Raw genomic sequence first — 11,177 nt, 5'->3', positions numbered from 1 at the left:
CCTACAGAAAACCACTGTACATTCTTGCTATTGATTTTGACACAATAATATGGAAACCTACAAAACCTAAGCTTTTTAAATTAGTTATTTTCTGTTAGGAGTTCTCAACCCTAAAAAAAAAATAATGTGCAATGTATGTTATCAAATATATCTAACTACATCTTACTATTACACATATGGATCCCAAGAAGGAATATATCTGCCAAGAAGGACTCCTCATGGTTAACTGGGCACAAATTCATAACCTGAGTCCAGTAGTCATTGATGACAGAGGCCTCTCTCACAGGCTGTATTTCAGCGAAAAGCTACAGATTCAACCTTTTCTTGCTGCGCTGTGCTCTGGACTTCTAAGTCAACCCTTATAAAGGAGTTCCTATATATTTCAATCAAAGGGTTTAGACCTGCTCCATACAATTGGAACTACACAACTGTGTCCTCATTTACATCTGTACTGGCTATTTGAAGTGGCTTCATAATGACCTATTAGAATACATGATTCTAACCAATCAGGACTGTGCTGTTGGGACCAATCAGAATTGTGATATTTGGATTCTTCCTTTGCATAAAAATGGACTAATCAGGAATCAGGGTGAGAACTTTCTCTATAAAAAGTGGCTGCCCCTTTGTCTCTGCAGAACAGCGTGTACTTTTGGTTTCCTTTAGAGGTTGCTTTTCTCCTTTGCAAACTGTTTACCTGAAAAAAGTTTTTCCTTATACTATACCCCAAATTGTGGACTCACTGGTATTAGATTGGTGGCCACAAACTTTTGTTGACATGCATAATACACAGATACAGATTTCCTTGTGGCGGAGAGAGAAGGCTATTATACCTTAACCTTTAGATGGTCATTTGCACTCGTCTGTTTTTTTCCTTATTGGTGTTATTGTGTTTCCCTGAAAATAAGACCTAGCCAGACAATCAGCTCTACTGCATCTTTTGGAGAAAAAATTTATATAAGATTGGGTCTTATTTTACTGTAATATAAGACTGGGTCTTATATAATATAATAATAATATAAATATAATACCTGGTCTTATTTTACTATAAGACTGGATATAATATAATATAATATAATATAATATAATATAATATAATAAATATAATATAATATAATATAATATAATATAATATAATATAATATAATACTGGGTCTTATATTAAGTTTTGCTCCAAAGATGCATTAGAGCTGGATTGTCCAGCTAGGTCTTATTTTCAGGGAAACACGGTAGTACTCTCTCTCCAAGGTGGCTGTATACACTGTCACTGTGGATTGAATATGGTACAAGATTTTCAGAGTCTTTGATAAGATATTCAATGTAGTAATATTAGCTGGGTGAGACAACCTTTATACTTTTCCACAGGAGAAAGAGTTATTAAGCTTGGGAAGCTTACCCTTATAATTTGTGAAATATAATATGTTAGTGCTAGAGAAGATTAGTGCATAAGCTAGTTCTACTAGCTTGACATATATATATATATATATATATATATATATATATATATATATATATATATATATATATATATAAATTAGGCAAACCTAGTGTGTTGGTCTTTGATGTGAGACGTACACATCTGATACTGGATGTATACTTCACATGCATGCAAACTGGGCAACACATTTCTGTAAGATGTTGAATGCTTCCTTGAACATAGGCAGCTCTTATATATTGGTAGGGACGGTGTTGCAGCCAGATCGGGCTTTGTAGAGATAATCCATACATACAAATGCTCTACAGAGTAGGTTCAGGTTTAGCTTCACCATGTGGGCTGAAAGGTGAGGAGATTACAAAGTAACCTACATTATATAGAATTGAGTACTTGATTAGTTTAGAATAACACCCCCTGAAGAGTTTTCTGTAGAAAGTACTAGGTCTATGGGATATTTAGAGAAGTGATTTGAATCAATGTTTTCTGGTCAAGTACACTTGCAAAAAATTAGGATAAACAAACCTAATTGGTATTCTTGAATGCAGGATTGTTCGGAACCCTTGGTTTGTGGATTGTGACTTTCTGTGGGTAGATTACAGGAGGCTCCACTTCCCAAACTTTTTAGTTCTAGCTCTCTGTCTTCATAGAAGTCTCTCAGAGCCAATGAAACACAACCATTTGGAATTGTGACAGAGAAAACACCGGAAAGGATTTCTCTTTAAGTTTTGTTATTAATGCAATGTTGCAGTATATTTACTGTAGAGTTTTCCTTTGTTTTGTATTGGAGGTCTACTAAGACTGATGGGATAATTTTGAAGGAAAATAAAAAAAAATAAATAACCATTAAGCAATGTAAGAGTAGTGTCTCTAATAAGTACTCTGATTCACCTTATTATCATTTTTCTGAAATGATTGTAATTATCTGATATCATAAATACATGTAAAAATACATGGATGAATATATGGCTAGGCTCTTCAAGGGCTGCATAGTGAGTGCAACTTCTTCAAGTACTTGTAGGTTTACATGACATATATTGTGTATTGTAAGCTCTGCATCTGACACAATGGACCAATTTTTAGTCATTTCTAACACATTTGATTTTCTTAGTAGATATTTTCTTACTGAATTATAAACACCATATTCTAAAGATTTTAATAAAATGAAGTTACATTATAAGGGGGGAGGGAGGTTGTTGAAGAGGGTAAATGAGGTTAAATATATGGTGATGGAAGGAGAACTAACTCTGGGTGGTGAAAACACAATGTGAGATACAGATGATGTAGTACAGAATTGTACACCTGAAATCTATGTAACTTTACTGACAATTGTCACCCCAATAAACATTCATTAAAAAAAAAAAAAGCTTGATGCATGGCAATTCAATGCAAATCACGATTACCTTGACAATTGTTTCTATTGTTGAAAAACCTGGCAGTCTATTCTTCACAGGCAGCCTTGTTTCAGCTTTTTAAGGCAAAACACAATGGCCCCCTGGAGCTGCAAGATAAAGGAAACACATTTCTATTACTTCTAAATGATAAGAACATTGAGATCTCATATATAATAAGCTCACCCATTCCCAATGAAAACAAGAGATAAAAGCAAAAAACATAGCATGTATTTTAGAATGCACATAGTGTAACTAATCCTACAAACAAAATTTGGGCACCACAGAACAGAGTAGATTATTCAATGTGCACTATTATAAAAAATATATTCACCAATGAGAGATTTTATTTAGTATTAAAGTTAATCTTGAAAAAACGTGCATGCATGTGTACACGGAATTGCATCCTTGGGAGACATGCTTTGAACATGTGATTTTCAGAAACTAACCACAACTCCAATCATATTGGTTAATATTTTTTACTATTTTCTTCTCTGAACAGGCTATTTCTACAATTGAAACAAAAGGTTTATATTATATCAAGTAAATAAGATGAAATATATTCAGATTATTTAAGAAATGCAATAAGTAACTCTCTCACATGTATAAATTCTTTCCAATTTGACCTTATGCTCCTGTGTAATAAAAAAATGTAGAACACATGAAATATTTTGTTTATCACTACAAACATAAATAATTAATACTGTACTAGGGAAATTGTCAGAAACTTATTTAAAGGAAAAATAATATGAAAATATAGAAGGGTATCATGGAGAATTTTTCTCACAGCTTTTCTTAGTCTAAAGAACTCAATACTGAGCATGTTAAATGATTAAAGTGAGTTGCAGTTGGAAAGTATTTATATTAAAATACACAATTAACTTAATCACCACCAGCAGAAATCGGCTGAAAATATTACACTCTACAGAGGTGATTCATTTATAAAACCAACAATTACTAAGCTATTTAATTTTTCTCTTACCTATTTCTAACTATTACTCAAAAGCATTTTCATTTTCATTTTGCAAGATCTGTGAAAGTCATTGTAATGCATTTTTCTCAGTGACTACATATTGCCTTTCTGATTCTAGCTGGGTGAATTAAGAACCAATTTCTAGTTTCAATTTAATGCATATTGTTGTTCACCACTTAAAATGTTTATGGTACACTTTGTTTTTATTGTTATTTAAATAAATTTAACTCACATGCATTTTGCTTTTAAAATGTTTTCCTGAAGTTATTTAAGCATTAAATATTGAGTAACACTAATGATGCTTTCCCAATCACATGAAATATAAGAAATGGTTACAGTACCTACTATCTTGAATCAGAAGTTGATGAATACATTTTTAACCTGTAAGATTTAATATTAAGCATTAGAAGTGGTAACTTTTCTAAAAACCACTATCTAAGTCTTTTAACTTAACCATTTTACCAAATTGCTCTACCACTTGCACAGAACAGACAGCATATGAGTATTAATGAATATATGATTGTGGATATTCCAAGTTGCTTTTGGGGCTTAGAGTTATTATGTGATGGTGAAAGTCTTATTATACTTTGTCGTGCACGGAGGCCTGCTCGCCATGCCATTTTTCAGGCGGGGTGGCCTGCAGGGGTCTCTGCTCCCGCTCCCCACACAAGAATGCAGGATATGGTGAGACCAAAAAGGAACACCCACGGAGCCATAGGTAGGGGAGTCATACCACTATGGTCTCACTGGAGGCTGGGCCCACTGGACGCGCGACCTGCCGTCCGCCTTTCTGCCAACCAACGGACCGATGACTCTCCTCCACTCTCTCGACTCTGTTCCTCTCCTCTCTTCCGCTCTCCTCGGCTCTCCTCTTCCGCTCTCCTCGGCTCTGCTCAGTTCTGCTCGGCTCCTCGGCAATCCTCGGCAGTTCTCGGCAGTCCTCGGCTCTCCTCCGTAGCTGCAGCAGTTATACCAGCGGCCAATCGGCTAACCGGCCACAGCTGATGGCCAATCAGCCACAGCTGAGCCAGCACCTTTCCACGTGAGGCCGAGAGCCTGTAAACTACTTTCTGGGGCTCTATTCCCACATACTTTCTAAATTTAGTGATAGCATTTAAAAACCAATGTGCCTGTTTGAGAGAGTTAATATAATAACTAGAATTCATGTTAATGTGTCAACAATTGATGTAATGTCTGTTGATGAGAGCAGAAGTAGAGTAAGAGGTTTGTGTGTCTGTGTGTGGAGTCTCATACCAGTCAGTTGGAGTCAGTGTGTGCTGCTTTGTGAAAGATAATTTTTACCATTTCTTGCCAGCTCCACATTTGGTAGTTTGAAATTGGCCATCGTAGTAGATTTTATTTACACTTTGGAAATTGGTAAAGTGTACGACTCATGGAGTTCTTTCCTGTAAAGTCAATTGACCAACACACCACTGATTTGGGGGTTAAGGAGTAGCAATAAAAACAGGGAGGTAATTAAAAAGGAATGAAGAAGTACCAATACTTGCTATGACATAGATGACCTTGAAAATATTATGCTAAGAGACAGCCTAGTTAGAAAAGACCACATATTATGCGATTCCATTTATATGAAATATCCAGGATTGGCAGATTTTTAGAGACAGTAAATTAGTGGTGGATGGTAATGGGCCGGGGAGGAGAGGGAGCATAAGGAACAAAAACAAATAGCTAAAAGATTTCTTTAGGAGGTGGTGAAACTGTTCTAAAATTGAATGTGGTCATGGTTGCACATATCTTTGAATATAGTGAAAACCACTGAATTGTACATTTTAAATAGGTGGACGGTGTGGTATGTTTATTATCTCTCAATAATGCTGTCAAAAATATTCTATTATAAACAAAGACTAATATTGTCAATGATATCTCATAAGAACAATGATTAAACCTGTGTAACCAATAAAAAAGTGAGCAATGGTCCCAAGTCTTACAATGTGGACAAAATTACAATATACACATTGGTATATAAAGTGTCACAATTTACTGTAAACTATAAATATAACACATAAAGCACTATTAAAACTTAAATTTGACCTAAATATAGGGTTAAAGATTTAGCAAATAGAAACACAAGTTGCCCAATATTTATGGGACACACTTTACTATAAAAGTATTTGTTATTTATCTGAAATAAAAACAAAACAACAACAACAACAACAAAAATGGAGGTAAAATAAACCAAAGACAATATCAGGATAGTACAGGCAAAAGATTATAATAGTTACCTATTTCACTGTTTAATAAGACCGTGCATTTTTCTTACATACTTCTATATACTGCTTATTTTTAACAACAGAAATCAATGATAGAAACCCCTATATTCTGTCTTTGTCATGTTTATGCTCTGTAATATGAATTAAAGCAAATTTCATTTGTTTTTAGTTTGTTTGTTTTTTGCTTTTTCCTTTTAGGCTTATTTGCAAATAAAAGAGAATTAGCTGAAGAATATGAAAGAATAGTATAAAATGCTTCACTAGAAGATATTTAAATTTCTCTGTATCCTGAGGTTCCTAAGAGTAGCTGAGTGATTATCCATTAACTAATTGAATCCAATGTGAAGTTTGATGATTAATGGGGTCACGTTCTAAAGATTTTGAACCTACAAAAAGTTTTAGCCACTACTGAAATATGTCAAATTTTCCAAACTGATGACTCAAATTCTCTAACAGAGAATGTAATTTGGCATTGAGGTAGCCTTTAAAAATAGTAAAGGGGGAAAAAAACATTTTACCTCTCATTTACTACCCAGGAAAAACAAGTACACTTGACTGAATACAATGTTAGGAGAAATATGGTTTTTGTGTTTAGAAGAGCATTCTTTCTACTTATCCGTTATAGCTGTTGTTTGAGGAGAGCAGAAAAACATAGTACAATTCTGGAAGAGTAACAAAGACACTGTAGAAGAAAGAAGAAGAGATCTTCTCTTTAGTGACAGACCCAGAAAATAAAAGCTAAAGGAAGAATAAAGTGAAATTATAACTGCCAGAATATACGATTGCTTTTTATGAAATGATAATTCCTTAATAATTCATTTTGAAAGGCCTCCCACACACACACACAGATACATAATAGAAAATAAATCCTGTGGAAAAGAGGCAACTTATGACCAATCATCCAACAAATATTTCTGAGTGGGTTCTCTGTCAAATACCATGCTGAGGAGTATGAATACCAAGATAAAATGAACACAGTCTATTACTGAAATATGTAGTTTTGACTTATTTGAAGCTCATGGTCTAGTGAAAAGTAATAGACATGTAAAGAAACAATTATACCATAGTATATGAGGTCTTGGGGAAGATTAGCTAGATGGATGATAAATACATACCGTGTTTCCTCAAAAATAAGACTAGGCCTTATACTAATTTTTGTTCCAAAAGGCGCATTAAAGCTGATTGTCAGGCTAGGTCTTATTTTTGGAGAAACACGGTAGATAGGTAGATAGATAGATAGATAGATAGATAGATAGATAGATAGATAGATGACAGAGATGGAATGTTTCAGAAAAGCAACATTTGAGTTAGGTCTTGAAGAATGAATCAGGGTTCACCAGTCTGTGAAAAGAGCAGTCCTGGTAGATGGAGGACCATGAATGAGTTAAGGCAGCATTAAAGTGATGTCATGTTGGCTGAGCACCAAGAAATCTGAATAAAATGCACAAGATCGAGCTGAGGGGCATTTATTTTTTATGGAGATTGTATGGGCTTTGAATTTGCTTTCAGAAACCTTCTGAAATTATTCTATTAGCCGTGAAGCACCTTTATAGATTTGAAATCGGAGAAGACAGGATGGTGCCGACAGACATGGTTGGCGTTTTTAACAATAATGACTTAAATAGTTAAGGCAAGTAAGAAAGAGGAATGGGGCAGGCCCAAATGACATATTTTGGATAGTCATAAGAGGCTTGACCATCAAGTGCTTCAGGGATTAAAGAACTGAAGTTATCAAGAATGTATGGATATTTAAGTGAGTGCTGGAATGCTTGTACGATTGATCCAAAATAGAGCCAATGCAGAGCACAGGTGAGCTTTGAAAAGTCAGATAGCAATATATCACAGGGATTATGAGTGTGGGTAAAGGGGTAAAATTTCTTGGATTAGAATGGAACACTCATTACTTACATGACTTTGTAATTTAAATATGTAGCCCTGTGAATGTTGGCCAATTAACCTCTCAAGTCTTATCAGTTTCCTCACATGCACGGTATGGATAATAACCATCCCAATTCTTAATCCCAACTCTTATAGGCTTGCTGTAAGAATTGAAAGAGGGGGTGCACATAAACTTTTTAAACTAGGCCTTACACTTATTTGGTGATTACCATTACTATTTAGTTGTCAGCAGTGTGTTAAATGCCAGGAAGGAGGCATTTGTCTTTAAGACTACAATTTAAATGGTAGTAAATGCTTTAAATCTTATGAAAATATTCTTCAAAGTATTATTGGACCTGAATAGTTTGAAAAAGAACTCTTCCAATATTCCAGTTAAATTTAAAAGTTTTGCAATTTTTTTAACCTAAATCTAATAATGGATTCATTTAAGAACTACTAATTTTTATGCTTTATTATTAGCACTACCCAGCTCCTACACTAATTTTTTTTTTTAACTTCATTTCCTGGAGTAATGTCACCTCAATTAAGAGCAGTCTTTGTCATCACCAACAATAACGTGGTTTCCTCATTTTCCATTATATGCTGGTGAATCATAAGAATTGCATTTCAACTTCAGGTTAATCACAATCATAGAATCCCAGTGCCTGATTTTGCCTAATAATTTATTCTTAAGTTTTCTTTATATAGTATGCACATGACTCAAATTTCTGTCCATCTCTCTACGTCTCTGCAATCTTCTTAAAATAAAAGTATTATTTCTTCTATAAATTTCATTTGAAGGAAATCTATTCATCCATAGTGCTACACATACACACATATCAAAAAAACAAAACAAAAACAAACAAACAAACAACAACACATACACACACAAAGATAAAGGTAAGGGAGAAAATAAATGAGAAACTTTTTCTTTACATGAAATGCCAGCTAATAAATATAGTAAAACTGATAGAAGTATAAAACTGACAGTTTACAACTCCCAATGTAGTATTTGATTTAGACAAAGATCACTAATGAATGAGAAAGCCATTGATTGAAAAACTATTGATTTTCAAAGTATCATCCAAAAAATTCGTTTTTAATTATAAAGAAGAAAGTCGTGTTTAAAATGGAGAAATGTAGCAGACATAATTTTAACAAAGGGTTATATTAACATCACTAGTAATGGGATAAACAGGTAATACTTCCTGATGTGATAATGAGATTTACATAATGTTAATAATAAAGTATTCTTGCAGATATTTTTAACCTGAATCTAATTATTAAGCAACAACCAGACAAATATACAATATAAGATATACCATAAGATGACTGGCTTTAACTTTGCAAGAATGTTTATGACATGGAAAACTAAAAACAAACAAACAAAAAGGACAAATAATATGGGGAGTAGACTGTTCTAGATTAAGAGACAGATGTAACTCTGTTCCTGAATTCTGTTTAATACAGGGACAGGGGATTTTGTTGGTGTCAGTTCTCAAAAGTTATCGGCGGTATTCAAGCTCTTAAGTTGGATGGTTGATTCATGAGCATTTATTGTTATAAGTTTTGCATATATAATATTTATTCTTTATTACTCCTACTCAAAAACCAATTTAACTTTTCAAGTTTCAGCTTAATTTAATACACTATGTAGATTATCACAGTTTAATTTATATTTTAAATAAATAGACGTTTCTTTGTCTCACATTGTTCTAAGTACTTGATGTGTATGTTACATAATATCATTTAATCTTCAAAATGATTTTATAAGTTAGAGACTATTATTATTTCCATATATGCAAGAGTAAATTGTGTCACATAGAGGTTTAGTAATCGGCCTCAAGTCATACAGCTTGGTAATAAACCTAATAGTTTCACTCCAGAGAACCCCTTCGTAATCACTAAGTTACTAATTAAGTTTAACATCAAATCTAACTTTTAAAATAGGCTCCAGTACCCCTTCCCCATCTGTATCCATTCCCAGTATACTGCTAAGGAGGAACCTGTGTCAAAGCCAAAGGTACAACACGATCATGTCAGAAGGGGTTGAACTTTTAGGGGGAGGATTGTTAAAGCTCCTGCAATCAAACAATTTCTGTTCCTCCCTTAGTTTCCTTTCCTTTTTTCTTTTCTTTAGTTTTCCATGCTTTCTTCCACTACCCATAAACATTTTTTTTCCCCCACAAATAAATGCATTTGCCAGTCACTCCCCCTAGATACTGACAGTGCGTGTTTGAGCAAGATACAAGATCCCTGCTCCACAGCATTTACAGAGCTTACTCCTTACATAGAGATATAAGGACTAACAATTTGAATACTGCTCTGCTGCTATGATAAGAAAAGCAGAATAAGCCCCTTAGTAGGATTACCTAACATAGAGTATGTGAAAAAGTGTGTTAGTGAACATTTCTACAAAGCACTAATATCCGTAATGAGAGCTGGGGGAATGGAAAACAAAAACAAAAGAGGGCTACTACTGCAGCATCAAAATGGCATTCGTATGGTCTAGAGTAGGACACAAAGACCAAAAGCTGATGACAAAATGAGAAACTGAAAGGAGAGGTCAATAAGAAGGCATCCGGTGGGGACAACCCAGGAAGCAGTACGATTCCATAGGAAGTTTCTCAGTATTCTAAGGAGACAGTGCAATGTCCTGGATAAGGTACTGTCAATAGGCATAACAAGAACTGAACAGATCATAGATATTTAGGAGGAAGACTGTGGGATTTGTTCTTGATCAGATCTAGGAGATGGTGAAAGGGGGCAATTCCTGAGGAAAAGGCATTCAGAATGAAAATGAATATGTAAGCCCAGAGATATAAGACTACACAGTTCTACTTGGTGAAGGACAGCTTACCATAACACAGTTCTGCATTGGGGTTTGAAAGTGAGGCTTTCGGCTAACAAATGATGTGTGCTTACCTTATTTCACATTCACTTTACCCAGGGATCCTATAAAGTAATGGATGTCTGTTCTAAAGATTCAGAGATTCAGAGTCTTGAGATATTCCTCTTCTTTTCTTCAAAAAAAGAAAGAAAACAAGAAAACAAAATAAACCAAAACAATAACCCAAACCGTAATTTTGAAATCCAAAATCTCTTAGAAGAGTGTGAATAAATGACTAATTATAATTATTTGCTTCTGAGGGCGGGAATCACATCCTAGAAATAAAACAAATGCTGTGGAAACAAAATAACAAATAATTTGGAACACTTTAAAACAGAACACTTATTTCTCTGAGGACTGCCTCTTTAATGCCAGCATTCCAGAA

At 34.3% G+C, this 11,177-nt stretch overlaps 1 long non-coding RNA gene across 1 annotated transcript in view; it reads right to left on the bottom strand.

Moving 5' to 3' along the window:
* Positions 1 to 10,824: 10,824 nt before the first annotated feature.
* The window catches only part of LOC141571286 (uncharacterized), a 232,745-nt gene continuing 232,392 nt past the window's right edge, over positions 10,825 to 11,177 (bottom strand). Inside the window, exon 5 of the long non-coding RNA XR_012496047.1 lies at positions 10,825 to 10,925. This is a non-coding gene — a long non-coding RNA (uncharacterized LOC141571286). The remainder of the gene's footprint in view (positions 10,926 to 11,177) is intronic.

Source organism: Rhinolophus sinicus, linkage group LG04, assembly GCF_036562045.2.
Source record: "Rhinolophus sinicus isolate RSC01 linkage group LG04, ASM3656204v1, whole genome shotgun sequence".
Lineage (NCBI taxonomy): Eukaryota > Metazoa > Chordata > Mammalia > Chiroptera > Rhinolophidae > Rhinolophus > Rhinolophus sinicus.
Note: the sequence above shows the minus strand (reverse complement) of the source record. Positions and strands in the feature narration are given on the sequence as shown.